Source organism: Oryctolagus cuniculus, chromosome 19, assembly GCF_964237555.1.
Source record: "Oryctolagus cuniculus chromosome 19, mOryCun1.1, whole genome shotgun sequence".
NCBI lineage: Eukaryota > Metazoa > Chordata > Mammalia > Lagomorpha > Leporidae > Oryctolagus > Oryctolagus cuniculus.
The window spans coordinates 37530230-37553226 of record NC_091450.1 but is presented as its reverse complement, the minus strand read 5'-3'; the positions used below and the strand labels follow the sequence as shown (position 1 = coordinate 37553226).

General features: G+C 56.8%; 1 protein-coding gene and 1 long non-coding RNA gene across 2 annotated transcripts in view; both read left to right on the top strand.

Moving 5' to 3' along the window:
* GNA12 (G protein subunit alpha 12) overlaps positions 1-22997 on the top strand; it is a 101186-nt gene that overhangs the window by 3849 nt on the left and 74340 nt on the right. The gene's annotated exons all lie outside the window — the stretch shown is intronic.
* Positions 4982-22997, top strand: part of LOC138847103 (uncharacterized) — a 34956-nt gene continuing 16940 nt past the window's right edge. The window contains exon 1 of the long non-coding RNA XR_011384706.1: positions 4982-22958. This is a non-coding gene — a long non-coding RNA (uncharacterized lncRNA). The remainder of the gene's footprint in view (positions 22959-22997) is intronic.

Below are 22997 nucleotides of genomic sequence, written 5' to 3'. Positions count from 1 at the left end.
ATGTTCCATCCACTGGTTCACGCCCCAAATGGCCGTAATGACTGAAGCCCGGGGCTTCTTCCAGGGTGCAGGGGCCCGAGGACGTGAGCCATCCTCCTCTGCTTTCCCAGGCCTTAGCAGGGAGCTGGATCAGAAGTAGAGCAGCTGGGACTTGAACCGGCGCCCATATGGGAAACAGGCACTGAAAGCCACGGCTTAGCCCGCTACACCCCAGTGCCGGCCCCAAGAACAAATTTTGTATCCCATTCATTTTATTGAGGGTTTTCCTGTTTTAGGTTTCATTTATTTGTGCTCTCTATTGTTTTTTTTTTGTTTGTTTGCTGTGGACTCATTTCATGCACTTCTTGGGGAGAGACGTGCATTATTTATGGAGGCCTTTCCCCTTTGCTAGCACAAACATTTCAAGTGCTGTGAATTTCCGTCTCGGCATGGTTTTAGCTGTGTCCACGTATTTCCGTGTTTAGTTTGATTTCCATCAGTTCATGTCTGTGTTGCTTTGTTCTGAGATGGCTCTTGGAGCCGCGGGCTCCAGAGGAGAGCTGTGGCTTCCTGTGTTCAGAGATTGTCCTGCCGCCTCTCTGTTGCTGATTTCTAGTGTGACTCCAGGGTCAGAGCGTGTGGAGGTGTCCATCAGGGTGGGCCGACGTCATCTGTCCACGTGGTATCAGGGTCAGAGTGTGTGGAGGTGTCCGTTGTGGGTGGGCCCACGTCATCTGTCTACGCAGCATCAGGGTCAGAGTGTGTGGAGGTGTCCGTCGGGGGTGGGCCCACGTCGTCTGCCGTCCACGTGGTATCAGGGTCAGAGCGTGTGGAGGTGTCCGTCAGGAGTGGGCCCATGTCGTCTGCCATCCACACAGCATCAGGGTCAGAGGGCATGTGGAGGTGTCCATCGGGGGTGGGCCCACGTCATCAGCCGTCCACACGGCATCAGGCTCAGACAGTGTGGAGGTGTCCTTCGGGAGTGGGCCCACGTCATCTGCTGTCCACACAGCATCAGAGTCAGAGGGTGTGGAGGTTATCGTCGGGGTGGGGCCCACGTCTTCTGCCGTCCACACAGCATCAGGGTCAGAGTGTGTGGAGGTGTCCATCGGGGTGGGGCCCACGTCATCTGCTGTCCACACAGCATCAGGGTCAGAGGGTGTGGAGGTGTCTGTTGGGGTGGGCCCACGTCATCTGCTGTCCATGTGGTATCAGGCTCAGACAGTGTGGAGGTATCCATCAAGGGTGGGCCCACGTTGTCTGCCGTCCACACAGCATCAGAGTCAGAGTGTGTGGTGGAGGTGTCCACGCAGCATCAGGGTCAGAGGGCGTGTGGAGGTTATCATTGAGGGTGGGCCCTCGTCGTCTGCCGTCCACGCGGCATCAGGGTCAGAGAGTGTGGAGGTGTCTGTCGGGGTGGGCCCACGTTGTCTGCCGTCCACACAGCATCAGGGTCAGAGCGTGTGGTGGAGGTGTCCACGCGGCATCAGGGTCAGAGGGTGGAAGTTATCGTCAGGGGTGGGCCCTCGTCGTCTGCCGTCCACGCGGCATCAGGGTCAGAGGGCGTGTGGAGGTTATCATTGGGGGTGGGCCCACGTTGTCTGCCGTCCACGAGGCATCAGGGTCAGAGCGTGTGGTGGAGGTGTCCACGCGGCATCAGGGTCAGAGCGTGTGGAGGTTATTGTCGGGGGTGGGCCCACGTCGTCTGCCGTCCACGCGGCATCAGGGTCAGAGCGTGTGGAGGTTATCGTCGGGGTGGGCCCTCGTCGTCTGCCGTCCACGTGGTATCAGGGTCAGAGCGTGTGGTGGAGGTGTCCACGTAGCATCAGGGTCAGAGGGCGTGTGGAGGTGTCCATCGGGGGTGGGTCCACATCATCTGCTGTCCACGCGGCATCAGGGTCAGAGCGTGTGGAGGTGTCCATCAGGGTGGGCCCACGTCGTCTGCCGTCCACGCGGCATCAGGGTCAGAGGGCGTGTGGTGGAGGTGTCCACGCGGCATCAGGGTCAGAGGGCGTGTGGAGGTGTCCATCGGGGGTGGGCCCACATCATCAGCCGTCCACGCGGCATCAGGCTCAGACAGTGTGGAGGTGTCTTTCGGGAGTGGGCCCACATCATCAGCCGTCCACACGGCATCAGGGTGAGAGGGCGTGTGGAGGTGTCCATCGGGGTGGGACCCACGTCGTCTGCCGTCCACACAGCATCAGGGTCAGAGGGCGTGTGGAGGTTATCGTCAGGGGTGGGGCCCACGTCGTCTGCCGTCCACACAGCATCAGGGTCAGAGCATGTGGAGGTTATCGTCAGGGGTGGGGCCCACGTCGTCTGCCGTCCACACGGCATCAGGGTCAGAGCGTGTGGAGGTGTCCATCGGGGTGGGGCCCACGTCGTCTGCCGTCCACACGGCATCAGGGTCAGAGCGTGTGGAGGTGTCTGTCGGGGTGGGCCCACGTCGTCTGCCGTCCACGCAGCATCAGGGTCAGAGAGTGTGGAGGTGTCTGTCGGGGTGGGCCCACGTCGTCTGCCGTCCACGCGGCATCAGGGTCAGAGCGTGTGGAGGTGTCCATCGGGGTGGGCCCACGTCGTCTGCCGTCCACGCAGCATCAGGGTCAGAGCGTGTGGAGGTGTCTGTCGGGGTGGGCCCACGTCGTCTGCCGTCCACGCAGCATCAGGGTCAGAGAGTATGGAGGTTATCGTCGGGGTGGGCCCACGTCGTCTGCCGTCCACGCAGCATCAGGGTCAGAGCGTGTGGAGGTGTCCATTGGGGTGGGCCCACGTCGTCTGCCGTCCACGCAGCATCAGGGTCAGAGCGTGTGGAGGTGTCCATCGGGGTGGGCCCACGTCGTCTGCCGTCCACGCAGAGTCTACTAAATGATCCGTGTGTTCCTTGAAATTTTTGAGGACCTCGCCTGTGTATGACCTCAGCTTTTTTACACTTCTAAATTTAGAAAAATTATTTTGTTAATCTTGAAAAAGAAGCTTAAAAAATATTTATTTGAAAGGTAGAACTAGAGAGAGAGAGAGAGAGAGAGAGAGAGAGAGAGAGACCAGCCTTTCATTGACTGGTTCATTCCACAGATGACTGCAGTGGGCTGGGCCCACGCTCCATCCAGGTCTCCCATGTGGGTGGCAGGGGCCCAAGTACCTGGACCATCCGCTGGCTCCCCGGTGCATCAGCCGGGAGCTGGGTGGGAAGTGGGGCAGCCAGGACTCAAGGCGGCAGTGGCCCCTCTGATGTTTTTTGAGGGTTGTCGAATGGCTCGGTGTGTGGTCTCGTGACGGGGAATGCTTGCCGATGTGCCTTAGCTGGCTTCGGTGTCCTTGCTGACTTTGAGTTTAGTGGACCCAACAGGTGCTGAGAGTGAGGTCTGCAAGGGCGGCTGTCTCTGTGGATTTGTGCGTCTCTCCTTGAGCTGTCGGGTTTCACTTTGTGTATTCTGGGGTTCCAGCGTGTGGTGGGTGCATCAACTTTTGGGATACTGATGTCTTCCTGGGAGATTGACCCTTGTCTCCTGTCGTTTTCTATCCTTGAAGTCTACTGTGGCAGATATTTTAATGTAGCCACCCTTGTTTTTGTTACAACTTCCATGGTACATGCTTGTCCATCCTTTTACTTTTAACCTACCTATGTTTTAAAGTGAGTTTCATATAGACAAGCTTAATTTTTCCTCCCCTCTGTCAATCTCAATTAACTTGTAGATTTAGATCATTATATTTAAGGGAAGGTCTTTGTTAATATACTCAGGAATAATTTACTCTTCTCTGTTTTGTTTTTGTTTCTTAGTGCTTTCCTGTGAGTTAAACATTGTGGGGTTGCATCGTGCCTGGTCTTTACTTTGTCTGGTTATAATATACTCTGTCATTTTCTTGTTAGTTGTAGGTTTGTTGCAAACGTGTATGACCTATCCAAGTCTGTTGTCATTGGTGTTTTATGAAACTTTATTTCTGTTCAGGTTTCTTTGCCTTCCCAACTTCCCGAATACAGATGTCTTGTTGTTTCGTGTTAGACTTGGGGCGCCACATTGGTTTTGTGTCAGTCATTACGAGTGACTAAAGGGGCTGGCGCCATGGTGTAGCGGGCGTAGCCTCTGCCCTCCATGCTGGAGTCCCACACGGGCACCGGTCGAGTCCCGGCTGCCCCGCTTCCTGTCCAGCTCCCTGCTAATGAGCCTGGGAGAGCAGCCGCAGGCGGCCCAAGCGCGTAGCCTGCTGAAGTCGTGAGAGACTTGCAAGAAGCTCCAGCCCCAGCGGTGTGGCCATCTGGGGAGTGACCCAGCACATGGACCATCTCTCTCTCCCTCTGTAGCTCTGCCTTTCAAATAAATAAATAAATATTTTTAAAAGACAAACTCCTAAGGGGCTGGTGTTGTAGTGCAGCGGATAAAGCCGCACCTGCGGCACTGGCATCCCGTGTGGGTGTCGGTTTGCACCCCGGCTGCTAAGCTTCCTGTCCAGCTCCCTGCTCCTGCTTCTGGCCTGGGAAAAGCAGCAGATGGCCCCAGTGTTTGGGAGCCCTGCCACCCGTGCGGGAGCCCAGGTGAAGCTCCTGTTTCAGCCGGCTGGGGAGTGATCCAGCAGATGGAAGACTCTGTCTCTCTCTGTCTCTCTCTCTCTCTCTCTCTCTGTCTCTCTCCCTAACATCTCTGACTTTCAGATAAACAAATTCTTAAAGAAACTGGTAGGAAGGATGTGTACCCAGCCCTCTACCTGTGCTGCTGGTCTGTCTGTCCTGCAGTTCTGAGCCTTTTTCTCTCCCGTCCTTTCTGTGCAGAGCCTCCGTTTGCCGGCAGCTTGTTTACTTGGAACAGCTCTTAGCTCGCTTTCATCTCGCTGCAGAGTTCACAGCCAACTCTGAGTCCTGGAGACACGGCCACATTGTTCTGACCCTTGGACTCAGTGAGCAGGCCGCTGTCGTTTGAGTGGCGTCCCTGCCTAAGTTCACACATTGTTTCTGTCTGCTTTTGAGATTTTTCCCGTGGCTCCAGTTTCCAGAAGTTTAACTGTGAGTGTCTTACTTGGGGTTTGCCCCGCTTACTGAGTCTGTGCATTGAGTGATTTTTGTCTAATCTTGGACGTTTTCAGATGCTTCCTCAGCCCCCTCTTTCTTGCCTCTTTCTGTCGGAGCTGTGGGTTCTTCGTGGTTGATCTGTGGGTCCCTGAGACTGCTGCTTTGTTGAGACGAGTATAGCATCTGCTCCCCTCCGAGCCTGGGCCTGTAGGCTGATGGCCCCGGACAGCGCTGCATCCTGTCGTCTCCTTCTGGGTTGCTGGTCCTGAGTGCCTCAGTTTCCCCCGGACCCTGTTGACACTGCCTGGGTGGGGAGTGGAAGCACCTCTCCTTCCAGGCAGAGGATGGGAGGTGAGGTCCCTTCTCGGCTGTGCCCTGGCTGTGGGCCACATGGGCCCCTCGACTGGGCTGATACCGCCCAGGGTGGGGGTGGTGATTCTGCGGGTGTTTGGCTGGCCCAGAGGGGCTTACAGTAACACCACCTTCCCCAGGCCTGCCGCCGGGGCACAGGCTCTGCCTGGACAGCTTTTCCTCTGTGCCGTCCAGCTGCTGCGACGTCCTCACAGGCAGGATGCAGGACAGCGGAGCTCACTGCCACGTCGGCCCCCAGGTCCAGCCCCTCCCTCTCCACCCGCGTGGGGCGGCCCTGGAGGCACGGGGAACCCAAGTCGCCATCGCCCTGGTCTTTCCTGCTTTGTTTACTTGAGAGGCAGAGAGAGAGGGCCTGGGAGCATAAGGAAAGAGCAGGAATGCACTCCCACCCCCGGGTCACTCCCCAGTGCCCACACCGCGGGGCTGGCCCCGCAGTCCAGGCCTCCCATGTGGGGGCAGGGACCACGGCTGGAGCAGGGGCTGTGGGAGTGTGTTCCCTGCCCGTCGGGTCCCGTGCTGGCTCCTCTTGATCAGTCGGGGCTGAGCCGACTGGAGGCTGCTGGTTGTGGGCTTGCTGTTCATGCTCCAGCGAGACTGTGTTTACACTGTTAAGGATAATGCTCCCTCACTTCCTAAGTGGGCTGTCCTTAAAGCTCATGTGTTCAGTGTTTGGAGAACGAGTAATAGTGCCACAGTGAGTGCTTCCGCCTGGCTTTGTCTCACACTGGCTCCGCTACCCGATCTGTGTGTGGCACGTGTGCTGGCTTAGAGCATTTCAGGGAGAGAATTCGGATTCAGCCAGAAGTGAACGCAGTGCCGTCTGGCTGAAGGCTCTTTGTGCCGTGGACTGGACGTCACGCTACCATCCACATAATTGCACTGGTGGCTCACTGAGCACTCCAAGATAGAAGACAGGTCTTCTGTGTTTACAAGCTGCTGCTCTACAAACTTTTTGAAGGAATAGAATATTGGATGGGTTGTCTGTGATTGAAACAAAAGAATTAAATTCAACAGAATATCCAGAGCGTGGTGCTGGGTCCTCGGGGGAGGGGTGAGTAACGAGGGCAGCCCAGACCCAGCCCTCCTGGCAGCCTGTCCAGCGAGAGACAGTGCACGGGGAATTTAATGTCCAGTGTGAGTGCGCATGCTCATGCCGTTGCTGAGGCAGCGAGGAGGCCAGTGGGAGGACGGGAGGACTGGCTTTGGCTGCGCTATCAAGAGCCTGGGCACGGAAGTATGATGTCAGCTGGCCTTTCAAGACTGGGATGCAGCAGGTGGAAGCGAACCAGGACCCTCGCAGGCTGCACGCTTCCCTACCAGCTGAGACAGCACGTCTTTTTTAAGATTTATTTTATTTATTTGAAAGAAAATAGTTACAGAGAGGGGTAGAGACAGAGAGTCTCTCCCATCTGCTGGTTCACTCCCCAGATGGCTGTACCAGCTGGAGCTGTGCTGATCTGAAGCCTGTAGCTAGGAGCTTCTGAGTCTCCCACGAGGGTGCAGGGGCCCAAGGCCCCTTAGCTGGGAGCTGGATCAGAAGTGAAGCAGGGCCCGGCACTATGGTGTAGCAGGTAGCTGCCGCTTGCATATGGACACCAGTTCGAGTCCCAGCTGCTCCACTTCGATCCAGCTCTCTGCTGTGACCTGGGAAAGCAGTAGAAGATGGCCCAAGTGCTGGGGCCTCTGCACCCACGTGGGAGACCCAGAGGAAGCTCCTGGCTCCTGGCTTTGGATCAGCACGTAGCTCCTCCAGCTATTGCGGTCAACTGGGAAATGAACCAGCTGATGGAAGACCTCTCTCCCTCCCTCCCTCTCGCACTTGCTCACTCTCTGCCTCTCCTTCTCTCTCTGTGTAACTCTGATTTATAAATAAATAATAAGTCTTTATAAAAAAAGGTGAAGCGGCTGGGCCTCCATGTGCCGCAGCAGGTACAGTTGGTATGAGCAGACCCAGTGTAGGAGCTCCATGGAGTTTTGCAGTCCACAGGAGCGGTCGTGAGGCAGTGGCTTGCTGAAGACCGAGGGCTTGGCACTGCAGCCTAGCGCCGGGCCCGTCTCCTGCAGATTGACCTGTGCGCTCACAGACACCCCAGATCCCAAGAGGGGCCTACAGGTGGCCAGTGGACGGTGAGCTAAGAGCTGGTGTGGTAGGCAGATTGTGTTACATTTCTAGACATCTGCCTCTCCTTGTGTGTTTTGTTTGGTTAAACGCCTTTCCGGCTGAGGTGTGCCTGACTTCCCAGAAGTCTCCCCCGGTGTTGTCTGCTGTCAAGCACTGTAGCCTCTTGGTCCTGGGTCCCTGGGGTGGGAGCGGAAGCTGCTCCTGAGCCCGGGGCACAGCTGGGCACGCATCGCCCCGCTGGCAGCCTGCATTGAAGTGAACACTGCACACATGGTTGGCACGAAACACCTTTCCATCCATTGAAGGGAGAGAGGCCCCAGCCGCTGCTGGGGGTTCAGCGCATAGAGGCGAGCCACCTTGCCCGGCAGCTTCCGCGTTGCCTGTGCAGTGTTTCGAGCACATCGTCTGGGGGGCAGGCTGACCCTCAGTCATCGGTCATGTGAGATGCGGAATAGGGTGTGCTCATGCCACAGAGTTCTGTCGCTAGCTGGCAGTTACTTTCCGTCATTACCTAGCTGGGAGTGGGTGCACAGATCGTATCGGTTTTAAATGGCACTGAAGGTTTAAACTTCGGGTTTATCTGCAGGTGTAATTACGGTGCAGTCTTCAGACCAGAGAAGCTGCTACTGTGTAGTGGACCTGGCACCTCCCACCTGGAGGGCAGTGGAGCTGGAGCTGTCCCAGTTTGTGTGTGTTCAGACAACAGAGACAAAGAATCTTCTCTGTCCCTTCTGTCAGTGGGCTGGCCAGACAGCTGCTCAAGTCCACCGCCCTTTCAGGACAAGCAGAGTGTGAATAATAGTTGCCAAGCATGGGCTGGATCAGTGTTTCTGTGCTGTCCTTGTGAAGTTGAGAAATGTGCCCATCTGTGTTAGCATCAGTGCCCATTGGTTTATGGAATGGGGAACCATTCACATGCTACCTCACTGTTGGGGAAGCAGACACTTCTACTATGGCTCCCCGTGGAGGAGCAGCGTCTGTCGGACAGCAAGGCGCCGGTGTTACTCTTGGACACGGGTAGAAAGTAGCGGAAAGCAGGTGCGGGAAGAATGCATACCGGACCCCTGCTTGCTTGCCTTTAGATTTATTTATGGTGCTGGGTCGAGCCACCGCCTGCAGCACAGGTACCCCATGGGGTGGCTGCTGCACTTCCAAGTCAGCTCCCTGCTAGCGCACTTGGGAAAGCAGTAGGAGATGGACCGAGTGTTTGGGGCCTCTGCCCACGTGGGAGACCCCCACAAAGCCCCTGGCTCCTGGCTTCAGCTTGGCCCAGCCCTGGCCTTTGTAGCCATTTGGGGAGTGAACTAGTGAATGGAAGAGCTCCCTCACACTCTTTCTGCCTCTCCCTCTCTCTCTAACTCTGCCTTTCAAATAAATTTAAAAAAAAAATTTTTTTTCACTTCCCAAATGGCCGCAACAATTAGGGCTGGGCCAGGCTGGAGCTAGGAGCCAGGAGCTTTGTCTGGGTCTCCCGTGTGGGTGCAGGAGCTCAGACACCAGGGCCTCCCTGTGCTGCTTTCTGCCTGCAGTATCAGGGAGCTGCATGGGAGTGGAGCAGCCAGGACTCCGAGCTGCCGCCCACGTGGGATGTCTGCGCTGCAGGGGAGCTCAGCCTGCTGGCCACAGCCCCGGCCCCAGTCCCTGCTTTCTTCAAGAAGCAGAGGCCCAGTAGATAGCAGGTTTGAGATCTGTTTAGCCATCTAGTGTGAAAATGACGGCACCTGCTTTGTCACAGGGCCCTAACGTCCGTGGAGACTTCCTGGGCATTGGAAACACCTGCTTAAACTGAGCAGCAGCCGCACCCCAGGGGACCGCGCAGAGGCAGAAATGTGGTTGACACTGTCATCACTTTGGACGGGTGTTCCCGTGACGGTGTGTGCTGGGGGCTCCCTGAGCCTAGCGTCTGTTGGGGGGGGGGGGTGGTCAGCTGATGGTTCCTGCTGGGGCCTGCGTGAGAGCAGGCTGGATGCTGGGTGTTCAGAGCCAGGTACTCTGTGCTGGGCCGTGTGCAGAGTGTGTGTTGAGCACACGGTGTGGGTCCCGTGGAGCTTGCCCTCTGGGTGTCCTCCCTGAGGACAGGACACGTGGGGCAGGCAGGGCAGGAGATGGACCACGCCTGGGTAAGGCCTAAGGGGTGCTGGGAGCCCTCGCCTAGTACAAGGAGGCCCCTGAGGCCATTGGATGGGTGATGAGCAGCACCCAGGCTGGACCACAGCGTCCTGGAGTCTAATGAACAGCACCGTGCTCAGCCCTGGGCTGGGCAGACACTGGGTGACCCGGATTGCATTAGTTCTCAGGGTGAAATTCTGTTCCGCTGTGGCTGAGATCCAGTGTTCCAAGCACGAGACTTGACCTTAGCCAGGGAGGGAAGGGAGTGAGTGTTTACCAAGGCTCGCTGTGCTTCTGAAGAACAGCTGCACGCGGCTCGGCAGGCTTTGAGCCTGCATCTCCCACTCAGCTTCACGTCCTGGCGCACGTGAGATGCCCGTGGCCGCTTCGGTGTTTGCTGGAGGAAGTGGAGCCCCATGGTTTCAGTGTTAGGGTAAGGAAGGGCGTGTTTCCCTGGTGTTCTGGTAACTTGGCTAGCAAGGCGAAGAGTGTGGGCTGGGGCCGGTGCTGTGGCACAGCGGGTAAAGCCACCACCTACGGTGCCGGCATCCCATATGGGCGCCGGTTCAAGTCCCGGCTGCTCCTCTTCCAGTCCAGCTCTCTGCTGTGGCCTGGGAAAGCAGTGGAAGATGGCCCACATCCTTGGACCTCTGCACCCGCGTGGGAGACCCAGATGAAGCTCCTGGCTTCGGATCGGCACAGCTCCAGCCGTTGTGGCCATCTGGGGAGTGAACCAGCGGATTAGTCTCTCTCTCTCTCTCTCCTCTCTCTCTCTCTGCCTTTGCCTCTCTATAACTCTGCCTTTCGAATAAATACATAAATCTTAAAAAAAAAAAAAAAAAGTGTGGGCTGCTGTGGAGCTGGAGGCGGAACTCCTGGGAGGTGAGCTGGTCGGAACTGAGAGGCAGAGACCTGGTCATTTGCCTTCTTATCGGTGCATATTTGGTGAGACTATAAAGTAATGAGATTGTTTTTAGACAAACATACCAGGACTGACAACATACTAGTTAGAGCAGACGTCTCATTAAAGCAATCCTCCCGGGATGCCAAGTGACATGTGTGCGCATGCGTGCACCTGTGGGGCCAGCCGGGACACAGCCCGTTGTGCCAGGAGCTCCTGTTCTGAGCACTGTCGCTGTTACCCACTGGATCCTGAGGTCTCCTCTCAGGACGGGGTGGGGCTTTCCTCTGGTGGAAGGGTCTTCACGTCCTCTCTCACCCTCTGCTTAGGGAGGCAGGAGCGAGTTGTGGGGCAGGTGAGTTCCGGAGAGAGAACCCGACAGGCCGAGCTCGGCACCCGGGGTCTGCTCCGGAAGCTGCCCTGCCCGAGGGCACGAGCATGTGTTCTCATTTCTCCTAAGGGTCGGCCCACCTCACCGGTGCCGGTGCACAGGCGCCCACGGACAGGTCGGCTCACTCACAAACCTAAAACCAAACTCCTAGAAAGAAAGCCAAGGTCGTGATCCCCGGCCAGCTGACTCGTGTTTTGATTCCCAAACTGATTCTAGATTTGGAAACAAGGAAAACGGAGACATTTAAGAGAAGAGCACTGTGGCCAAGGGCAAAGAGAACATTCTAGGGCCTGGTGGTGCGTCCGCTAACCACAGGCTGAGTCAGCACAATCCTGAACATTCTCACTGGTACCCTGCAGAGAGCAGCAGGGCCAGGAGCTGGAACAGAAGCCAGGGCAGGTTAGGCTAGAAGCCTGAACAGCAGAGGACCTTGGAAGAAAGTGTGCGGCCCACGGACACCGCTCCGGGGTGAATCTGTGGGGGCCTGCAGGAGAGAATCCCTCGGCCCACGGCCAGCGTTCAGCGGCCTTCACCTCTGTTCTCAAATGTGGGTTGAAGGCAGCATCCATTGGTCAAGCCCAGGCTCTGGTCTGGAAGACAGCTGAGGCAGAAACTGTCAGAGCTGAGCGTGGGGCAGGGTACACAGCCGCTGCGTCCCTAGCAGAGGGCAGGAAGGAAGGCGCCCACAAAGGACAGAAGCAGAGCCCCGGCCTGAGAAAGAGGCAGACTACAAAGTAGAAGAGTTGTGTAGGAGCAGCAAGCATATCGATGATATCAAACAGGAACTCCAGGACAGGATAAAACAATGGTGGGAGATAAGAAAGGAAATTGCAGGGTCAGTGAGAAACCCCAGATAACGCCATCAGCGCCATCAGCGATGGCATAAACACAAACAGAAAGGCCCAGCTCAGCGGTGAGGGCATGTGCGAACCCATCCCGCCCCTGCCTGCACTGTGAGTTAGGGGCGGCACGTGAGGGCCCATCTGGGCCTCCCACCCGTATTGGTGAGTTGGGGGAGGAGACACTGCAGGCCCGTCCACCTGCACTGTGAGTTGGGGGAGGAGACACTGCAGGCCCGTCCACCTGCACTGTGAGTTGTAGGAGGAGGAGACTCTGCAGGCCGTCCACCTGCACTGTGAGTTGGGGGAGGAGACACTGCAGGCCGTCCACCTGCACTGTGAGTTGTAGGAGGAGGAGACTCTGCAGGCCGTCCACCTGCACTGTGAGTTGGGGAGGAGGCACTGCAGGCCGTCCACCTGCACTGTGAGTTGGGAGAGGAGGCACTGCAGGCCGTCCACTTGCACTGTGAGTTGGGGGAGGAGACACTGCAGGCCCGTCCACCTGCACTGTGAGTTGGGGGAGGAGACACTGCAGGCCGTCCACTTGCACTGTGAGTTGGGGGAGGAGACACTGCAGGCCGTCCACCTGCACTGTGAGTTGTAGGAGGAGGAGACTCTGCAGGCCGTCCACCTGCACTGTGAGTTGGGGAGGAGGCACTGCAGGCCGTCCACCTGCACTGTGAGTTGGGAGAGGAGGCACTGCAGGCCGTCCACTTGCACTGTGAGTTGGGGGAGGAGACACTGCAGGCCCGTCCACCTGCACTGTGAGTTGGGGGAGGAGACACTGCAGGCCGTCCACTTGCACTGTGAGTTGGGGGAGGAGACACTGCAGGCCCGTCCACCTGCACTGTGAGTTGTAGGAGGAGGAGACTCTGCAGGCCATCCACCTGCACTGTGAGTTGGGGAGGAGGAGACTCTGCAGGCCGTCCACCTGCACTGTGAGTTGTAGGAGGAGACACTGCAGGCCCGTCCACCTGCACTGTGAGTTGTAGGAGGAGGAGACACTGCAGGCCATCCACCTGCACTGTGAGTTGTAGGAGGAGGAGACTCTGCAGGCCGTCCACCTGCACTGTGAGTTGGGGGAGGAGACACTGCAGGCCGTCCACTTGCACTGTGAGTTGGGGGAGGAGACACTGCAGGCCCATCCACCTGCACTGTGAGTTGGGGGAGGAGACACTGCAGGCCCGTCCACCTGCACTGTGAGTTGTAGGAGGAGGAGACTCTGCAGGCCGTCCACCTGCACTGTGAGTTGGGGGAGGAGACACTGCAGGCCATCCACCTGCACTGTGAGTTGGGGAGGAGGCACTGCAGGCCGTCCACCTGCACTGAGTTGTAGGAGGAGACACTGCAGGCCGTCCACCTGCACTGTGAATTGGGGGAGGAGGCACTGCAGGCCTGTCCCATCCGCGTTGGTGAGTTGGGGGAGGTGAGGCCGCTGACTGCTTCAGGCCTGTCAGTGTTCACAGAAGCTGGAGTGTTGTCTGCTGTACCCTGTGGAGGGACGTAATGGTGTCTTTGCCCATCCTACAGCCGCGTACCCGCTCTTCTCTGACAGATGCCAAGGACAGGGACGGCATATGGCCGGCACCGCATGAGCCCTATGTGTGCTTTGCTGCAGTGAACGTGCCGTCTGGACGTGGGCAGGCCCCTGAAGAAGGATCTGTTTGAGCAGAGGGTGATTTATGACTTTGGCCATCTGCTAGCTGAGGGCTTGTGATCCACAGTGGCAGTGGGAGGACTTGGGGACAGCCCCCCACGTGTGGGGAGTGGCCTGTGTGGTGTCACAGAGCCGTCCTGCATCCTTTGTGGTGTTGGCTTCGCAGTGTGCACACCCCCTCGCTCCTGGTTATGTTTGGTCCCGGTGCCAGCCTCGCCGTAACTGGCTGAGGTGGTGGTGCTGAGGGGCATGGCACTTCAGTGAGGAGATGGAGCCTAGGGACGGGGACTGTCTGGTGGGAAGCTGGTGACGGTGTCGAGTTAGCGGCGGAGGCAGCAGACAGAGCCTTTTTTTTTTTTTTTTTTTTTTTTTAAGATTCATTTATTTGGAAGGCAGAGTTAGATCTTCGATCTGCTGTTCACTCAGCAAATGGCCACAGTGGCGGCGGCTTGACCTGCTATGCCACAGCACCAGCCTAGGCTCTGTCTTAAAAACTGGAGTGTTGCATAAAAGGGGACATTTCCAGCAGGGTGTGTAGTTTTTCCTGCACCGTGAGGTCAGAGGTAGACCTGGGAACTTTAGCATGGTGGTGATTGCTGTAAGTAAACGTAGCCACCACGGAATCTCATGTGGGATCAAGCATACACCCAGACCTGCTTTCACACGTTGGCCTGCGTGTAGTCACACATGTTCACGCTTGCTCAATGCCCACGCTGTTCTGACATACACATTCTCGTGTGCTCCCGTGTGGTGGTCTCTCTTGCTCAGCACACTCACACAGCGCTCTCGGGCTGGTGCTGCTCTCTCACACGCTCCCACATGCTTGCACACGGCTCTCACACACACGCTGTCTCATACACATGCTCACACGTAATCTTACAGGCTCACACATGTGCCGTTATCCTCTTGGGAAAATATGTGTAGCCATATGTAGAAACAATATCGGGAGATGTTAAAACAGAATGTTAAGTGTTTATAGTACAGTTGTAGGTGTTTTTCAAGAAATGCATTTGGACAGTAGGTACTATTTTGTAGCCCACAGTGGTAATAGCCGTTGTGTGCTGGTCCTTGGGAATGTACTCTGACTGTCCCATGGCCGTACTGACAGCCTTCCCTCCCCATTCCCAGGAGACGGGTAGGTGTTCTCACTTAAATTCTGGTTTGCATCTTGCGCTAGAATTGTTGTAATGCGGAGTATTTACAGAATGTGTAAATATTTGCCAAGGAGACCACAGCATCTCCAGCATTTTTTTTAATTGGAAACTTGTTTCTTCATTCTTGGTAACTTCCAGAAAAGTCACCAGCTTTCCTCAGCTCCTTCCTGGTGTTGGTCCAGCTAAAACTCTTCTGAGGAAGTAAGATGTCCTGCTGTGGTCTTTAATTAACTTAAAACATTTTACTACTAAAGTGGGGGCTGGCATTGTGGCGTAGTGGGTAAAGCTGCTGCCTGCAACACTGGCATCCCATGTGGGTGCCGGATTGAGACCCGCTGCTCCACTTCCAGTCCAGCTCCCTGCTAATGCACCTGGGAAAGCAGCGGAGGATGGCCAGGTGCTTGGACCCTGCACCCACATGGGAGATCTGGAAGCTCCTGGCCTGGCCTCGGCCATGCGGCCTTTGAGGGAGTGAAGATGCCGCCCTTTCTCTCTGTCTCTTCCTCTGTCATTCTGACTTTCAAATAAACAAATAAATCCTTTAGAAATGTAATTAAATAGGGGCCTGGTGTAGTAGGCTGAGCCTCTGCTGTGGTGCCAGCGTTGTATATGGGCGTTGGTTCGAGTCCTGGCTGCTCCACTTCCGATCCAGCTGTCTGCTATGGCTTGGGAAAGCAGTGGAGGATGGCCCAAGTGCTTAGTTCCATGCACCCATGTGGGAGACCAGGAGGAAGCTCCTGGCTTTTGTGGCCATTTAGGGAGTGAACCAGCAGATGAAGACCTCTCTCTCCCTCTCTCCCTCTCTCCCTATCTCCCTCTCTCCTTCTCTCCCTGTCTTCCTCTCCCTCCCTCTCCCTCTCCCTCCCTCTCCCTCTTTTCCTCTCCCTCCCTCTCTCTCCCTTCCTCTCCCTCCCTCTCTCTCCCTCTCTCTCTCTCTCTCTCTCTCTCCCTCTCCCTCTCTCTCTCTCTCTCACCCTCTCCCTCTCTCACCCTCTCTCCCTCTCTCTCCCTCCCTCTCTCCCCCTCTCTCGCCCTCTCTCCCCCTCTCTCGCCCTCTCTCTCCCTCTTCCCCCTCTCTCCCTCTCCCCCCTCTCTCCCTCTCCCCCTCTCTCCCCCTCTCTCTCTTCTTCCCTCCCTCCATCCCTCTACCTCGCAAATAAATAAAATATTTAAATAAATAAAGCATCAGGGGTAAGGAGGATGTGTTAAGTGTATGTGTTTTGAAATCTTGAATTCAGCCTTCTTCAAAAATGTATCTGACTTTTGTACTTAGTAAGTGTAGATTATAATGGATACATTAGGGGCTGGTATTGTGGCCTGGAGGGTTAAGCTGCCGTCTGTAATGCCAGCATCCCATGTCAGAGCGCTGGTTCAAGTCCTAGCCGTTCCTCCTGTGCGGCTCTCTGCTGATGCCCCTGCGAAGGCAGCGGATGATGGCCCAGTGCCTGGACCCCTGCCACCCCCATGGGTGGCCTGGATGGACTTGCAGGCTCCTGGCCCAGCCTCAGCCATTATGGCCAGCAGATGGAGGATTTCTTTCTGTCTGTCCTTCTCTCTCTGTCGCTGTCTTTCAAATAATAAAATGCATCTTTAAAGAAAAAGGTATTACATGTGTGTTTTATTGGGTTTGTTTTTAAGATTGATACTCAGGTAGTTTGAGCGTGGCTCGTTTTCTTGTAGTTTGACATTGATCGTGGTGTCCCCCTCTCGGCATAGGGGACCCTGTGGACCCTGCCTGCTGAGCCGTCCTCCCCTGTAGCTGACGGCCTGGGCTGCCGCCGGCATCAGTGTCCCGCGGGGGGCTGCCACGTGAGCGGACTCTGACTGAGGCGCCTTCCCTCTGATGACAGTGTGTGAATTTCTTTAGTTGCAGTTAATTAATTAATTAGAAAGGCAGAGCAGCAGAGAGGGGGAGAGGGGGAGGGAGACGCTGAGGCATCCTCCGTCTGCTGGTTCACTCCCCACAAGGCCGCTGGCCAGGAGGCGGGAGACCTGTCCTCTCTCCTCTGTGGGTGGCAGGACTCAAGCATTCGGCCACTTTTGGCTGCCTTCCCAGGTGCATCAGCAGGAAGCTGAGTAATAGGGCCGGCGCTGTGGCGTAGCCAATAAAGCCACCGCGTGCAGTGCTGGTGTCCCATGCAGGTTCGAGCCCCGGCTGCTCCACTTCTGATCCAGCTCCCTGCTGACGTGCCTGGGAAAGCAGCGGAAGGTGGCCCAAGTGCTTGGCCCCCTACACCCACAGGAGACTGGGAAGTGGCTCCTGCCCCCTGGCTTTGGATCAGCCCAGCTCCGGCCGGTGTTGCAGCCATTTGGGGAGTAAACCAATGGATGGAAGATCAGTCTCTCTCTCTCTCTTTGCCTCTCTGTAATGCTGCCTTCCAAATAAATCTTTCAACAAAACACCAGCAGCAGCAGCTGAGTGACCGCAGCCAGCACTCTGGTGTGGGACCAGTGGCACGGCCACAGCCCAGCACTGTCTGCATGTCTGTGGGACCTTGCCACGTTGACCCTGCTCTTCTGTGAGGGAGGCAAACTTGACACGTATAAAATGGGCCACTGGGCACCCAGGGCATTCACTGTGCCGGGCGGCCGTCCCCCTGAAGTCCCAGACTGTTCTCACGGCCCCGAGGGGGCAGCCACTTCACGGTCACCTCCCCGCGCTGGAACCCTGCGCTCCGTCTTCTCTCTCTGCTGTCTGACCTATCCTGGGTACTTCCTGTAAGCGGAATCCTACAATACGTGACCTCTGTGTCTGGATTCTTTGACTTGCATATTGTTTCTGTAAATAAACTTGATCTTTTGGAGCAATTTTAGGTTCACAGGAAAACCAAGCAGAAAGTACAGAGTTTGCCCGTACCCCCATCCTCCCCTGCCCCGACATCTTGTCTTTGCGTGGCCTTTTGGTCGTCATTGCTGTGCCAGTATGGATGTTTTTGTTCACTGGAACCCATAGCTTACATTGGGATTCACTGTGTGTTGTGCAGCTCTGGGCTTTGACAAACGCGTTCATCACTGTGGTACCCTACAGAATCGCTTTGCTGCCCTGGAACTCTGTGCTTCCCCCCGGCCATCCCTGGGCAGCCCTGGAGCGGACCAGCCTTTTCTGTTGGCGTCTTGGACCTAGCAGTATGTACGTAAAGCGCCTCTGTACTTGTTGAGGCTCGGTATTGGTTTTCATCACAGGTCTGTGTATCCATTTACCTGTTGAAGGACGTCCTGGCTTCTTCCGGGTTTTGGTGGTTATGAATGCAGCTGCTGTCAACATTTGTGTGTGGGTTTTGTGCAGACGTCAGTGTGTAGCTGAGAGCTTGCTGGGCTTGGTGGGCCGCTGCCGGTCTGTCTGTGAACGAGAGTCCTTTGTCCACGTCCTGGCCGGTGTTCTGCGTCGCAGCGACTCTGATGGCGTGCAGAGGCCTCCCAGCGCAGCGCCCATCCCTGATGCAGAGCAGCTTCACTTCCGCTCACTGGGAGAAACGCCAGTCACTCGAAAGAGCGGCAGAAAGAGGGAGGGAAGGAGCGATCTTGCGCTGGCCGGAAGTCCCGGGGTGCTGGAGTTGCAGTGCCAGGTCCGGCCGAACCACGGTACCGGCCATGTAACTGCCACGTGACGCAGCAGGTGAAGCTGCCACACGCGCTTCCAGCTTGCCATACCGGAGCACTGGGTCACTTCCTGTCTGCCCTGCTTCTCAGCCAGCTCCCGGTCAGTGCGCCTGGGAAGGCAGCGGGAGATGGCCCAGGTGCTTGTCTGCCTCCACCCACGTGGGGACCCAGATGGAGTTCATGGCTTCTGCCTTTGGCCTGGCCCAGCCCCAGCCATTGTTGCCATTTGGGAAGTCAGTCAGCAGATGGAAGATGGATCTATCTTCCTCTCCCCCTCCCCTCCTCTCTCTCCCTCTCCCCCCCCCCCCCATTCAAATAAAGAAGTAAATCTTTAAAACTAATGAAGATTTTCTGCCCATTCACTTGGGTGGCTGCTTTTTTACTGTTGAATTTTAAGAATTTTTTATACAAGACCTTTATCAGATGCGCTGTGCATTTTCAGTAATATGTTTTATGGCTGAGTGACTTTCCATTATAGGGACACACCGTGTGCTGCTTCTCCGTTTGTGGATGGACATGGGAACTGCTGCCCCTGGACTGTTGTGAGTAAGGTGCAGGAGCAGTCACCAGGGCGCGTAGGTTTTGTGTGGGCAGGTGTCGACATTTTGCAGGATACCTACCTGGGCATGGAACCACCAGAACAGATGGTGGCTCTGTGGTGTTGATGTTTTGAATTGCTGAACTCCTACAGAGCAGCTGAGGCCTTTCACACCTGAGCCAGCAGGGGGCGAAGTTCAGTTGCTCCACACCCTGGCTGACACTTGCTGCTGTCTGCTGAGGCACCGGTTTTGGCTTGCGTCTGCCTCGTGGTTAGGAGGATTTTTCCGAATGTCTCTGCTTTGTTCCTTGCTGGAGGCTCTTTGTGACCTTTTGGGTTTTACTTCTGCCTATTTGGTCAAATCTTTGTGAGGATTCGCCATGCTTTTGCGATGGTCATCATACGTGTGAGAGCTAATGACGGCTTAGGGCCCTGATCCCGGAGGATTAGAAATGCCCAGGGCCCTTCAGGTGAGGAGACGCGCGTGCCCGGGCTCCCGCGTCTCGCCTGTCTCGGCTGCTTCGTGCCTGCATTTCTGCAGCAGTCGTTGGTTGACTCTGCTTCCTGGTGTCCCACACGTGACTGGCAGCTTGCGTTTTCTCCTGCATTTTTCGTGGCTGTTTGTGCTGCATCAGAAATTGCATTGCTCCTGGAGGTCGCGTCTCCTAAGCCCGGACTGGCGGCACCAGTGTACCTTGCTCCATGCTGAGACAGCTCCCTGCTCTACTGGCTCTACAGCTCACTGGCTGCTTTGAGCTCTGACTCGCTGCTAGGGGCTAGACCTGCCCCTGGCTTCTGCTTGTCCCTCCCCATCCCCGCTCCACCCCGGGACTGACCTGCATAGATTATAGCAGCGAGTTTTGGGCCTTGTAGATTCTGGTTGGCCAGTGGGGAGTCTGGCAAGATATCGGAGGGAGTGAGGGAAGAGACTCCTCCAGTTTCCTTCCCGTACTATCTCTTGAGGTTCCCTATGCCTTTGTAATTCAGCAGCAGCATAAAAGTTGTATTTACTTACTTTACCTGCAAGACAGAGATCTCCCAGCTGCTGTCCATTCCTCAGATGCCCACAGAAGTCAGGGCTGGCCCGGCTGCAGCTCGGAGCAGGGAGCTCGATGCGGGTCTCTGACATAGGTGGCAGGCACCCAGCCATCTGCCAGGGTGCGTGTCGGAGCAGAGCTGGCACCAGAGCTCAGACACTGTAGCATGGGATGTAGGCATCAAAGTGTCGTCTTCGCCAGTGTGCCACAGTGCCCACCCAGCCTCTTTGGTTTCATTTATTTGACAGAAATCTGTCCGTTAGTTCACTCCCCACAAACCCACAACAGCCAGGGCTTGGTCAGACCAAGATCAGGAGCCTGGAGTTGGTGTGGGAGCAGGGACCCAAGTCCTCCCAGGGTGCGTGTCAGCAGGAAGCTGGGGTCAGGACTGCAGTCCAGGCACTCTGGCGTGGGCTGTGGGCATCCCAAGTGACCGCCGGCCTGCCCCTCCTGATCACTGGCCTCTGGGTCCCTGGATTGCGTAGGAGTGTGAGTTGGCATCAGCTGGCTCTTGAGGGTAATTTGCTGATCAGAGCTGGTCATGGAGATTTGTGCGCTACCCAGCAGGCCAGCCAGACACGTGGCTGCAGGGGGAGAGGAGCCTCCGTGCCCGCCCTGGGTGCCAGTGGTTCTAGAGTGAGTCGGGATTCTGTATTTCCATAAACTCTAGGTAGTGTCTGTGCCGCGGCTGGGCCATGACTGTGCTCTGAGTAGCCAGGGTGCGCATTGCAGTGTGGTTGACAAGCTGAGCCACCTGGAACAAGCTGAGTGCCAGCAGTGGGTAAGGAGAACTTCACTGCCATCGATACTTCATTTAATCCGTGATATCTGTTCAGCACCTTTCGGTGCTTAGGATCATGGGGAAAGAAGCAGAAAACAAATCATTGTCTCAGAGCTTACATTCTTGCATGGGAAATAGACGGTGAACCCAACGATGTGGGATGGTGAGAAGTGCGTGGGCCAGGGAGCGTGAGGGGAGTGCTGCTGACGGGTGACTGCTGTCGCCAGGGGGCCAGCGTGGCTGCTGCAGAGGGCGGCGGAGACTGGCCACGGGTCCTAGGGGCCGTGTAGACGCCGGAGAAGTGCGTGGGCCAGGGGGCGTGAGGGGAGTGCTGCTGACGGGTGACTGCTGTCGCCAGGGGGCTAGCGTGGCTGCTGCAGAGGGCGGCGGAGACTGGCCACGGGTCCTAGGGGCCGTGCAGACGCGGAGAAGTGCGTGGGCCAGGGGGCGTGAGGGGAGTGCTGCTGACGGGTGACTGCTGTCGCCAGGGGTCAGCGTGGCTGCTACAGAGTGCGGCGGAGACTGGCCACGGGTCCTAGGGGCCGTGTAGACGCCGGAGAAGTGCGTGGGCCAGGGGGCGTGAGGGGAGTGCTGCTGACGGGTGACTGCTGTCGCCAGGGGGCCAGCGTGGCTGCTGCAGAGGGTGGCGGAGACTGGCCACGGGTCCTAGGGGCCGTGTAGACGCCGGAGAAGTGCATGGGCCAGGGGGCGTGAGGGGAGTGCTGCTGACGGGTGACTGCTGTCGCCAGGGGGCCAGCGTGGCTGCTGCAGAGGGCGGCGGAGACTGGCCACGGGTCCTAGGGGCCGTGTAGACGCCGGAGAAGTGTGTGGGCCAGGGGGCGTGAGGGGAGTGCTGCTGACGGGTGACTGCTGTCGCCAGGGGGCCAGCGTGGCTGCTGCAGAGTGCAGCGGAGACTGGCCACAGGTCCTAGGGGCCGTGCAGACGCGGAGAAGTGCGTGGGCCAGGGAGCGTGCGGGGAGTGCTGCTGACGGGTGACTGCTGTCGCCAGGGGGCCAGCGTGGCTGCTGCAGAGGGTGGCGGAGACTGGCCACGGGTCCTAGGGGCCGTGCAGACGCCGGAGGCTCCTCTGGAGGGTTTCAGCAGAGGGCAATGGGAGCTGGCTTGAACACTCCTGGGGTTGCCTGGCTGTCACTGAGGGAGACCAGGCCAAGCTGGGGCAGGAGACCACGACTGGAGGAGCAGTCAGATTCTGCAAGTGTTTTCATGTTGCTGATGTTGGAAATAGTGTTTTGGAGACATAGTTGTGATATGTGTAACTGGAAAGTAGTGAACTTAAGTTTCACCTTTTGGATGCAAAAAAAAAAAAAAATACATGGTGATGGTAGGTTATGCTAATGAGGTTTTTTTTTCTGTTTTGTATTATCTATTTTAGATTGCATATTTATATATAAAGAATTTAAAACTTCAGTGAGTTTGCTTCTTTCATTCTCTGTGTCCTTGAAGCCATCAAGCCTAGGTGGGGTGGGCACTGGCACTTAGTGCTGTGGGAGGTGCAGGCGGCCTGGTTCTGGTCGCAGGTCAGAGCACTTCCACGGGACAGGGACGGTGCGGACAGTGAGAAAGCCCCTTCCGCGGCAGTCAGGAGGCGTGGCTCCAGGGGAGGGGCCGCCGTGAATCCTGTGGGTGCTGGCTTTTCCTGCACCAGCACGGCGGCTACCTAGATTTAACCAGACAGGACAGGGGCAGAATGACGGCCAACAACCAGTAGGAGGGTTGGCATCACAGTCGGTCAGAGGCAGGGAGGAGGTGGGGAGAAGGGCCACTCCCAGCGCTGTGGCCTGGTGGGTCAAGCTGCTGCCTGCCAAGCGGGAGCTGCCTGCAGGTCTGGTCCCAGCTGCTCTGCTTCCAATCCACGTCCCTGCTGGCGCTCCTGGGAAAGCATCAGGAGGTGGCCCGAGTGCTTGGGCCCTGCACTCATGTGGGAGACCTGGAAGAAGCTCCTGGCTTCAGCCTGACCCAGCCCTGGACAGTGTGGCCATTTAGGGAGTGAACCAGCAGGTGGAAGATCTCTCTCTCTCTCTCCCTCCCTCTCACCCCCCCCCCAATTTCTTCCTTCCCCCACCCCATGAAACTCCTGGCTGGGGAGTGAACCAGGGGGTGAAATCTCTCCCTCTCTCTCTAACTCTGCCTTTCAATTAAGTAAGAAAATACTTTAATAAGGAAAACTAGTAGAGGGCCAAATTAGCCTGTTCTCAAGATAAAACAGTTTGCTAAGGCAGCCTCTGGAAGACAAGCCCTTTGTCCACTTTGGAAGGGAGTCTGCCCTTTCCTCTTCCCCACAGGGACTGGAGCTGTTAGCCCCTCACACCAGCTACGAAGGGATCTGTGTTCCATACCCAAGTACCTGGGCTCGGTTCTGGCCCCTCTCCTGACCCGAGGTCCTACTGCTGCACCCCTGAGGGTCAGTGAGGGCTGAGTACCTGGGCTCGGCCCTGGCCCCGCTCCTGACCCGAGGTCCTACTGCACCCCTGAGGGTCAGTGAGGCCTGAGTAC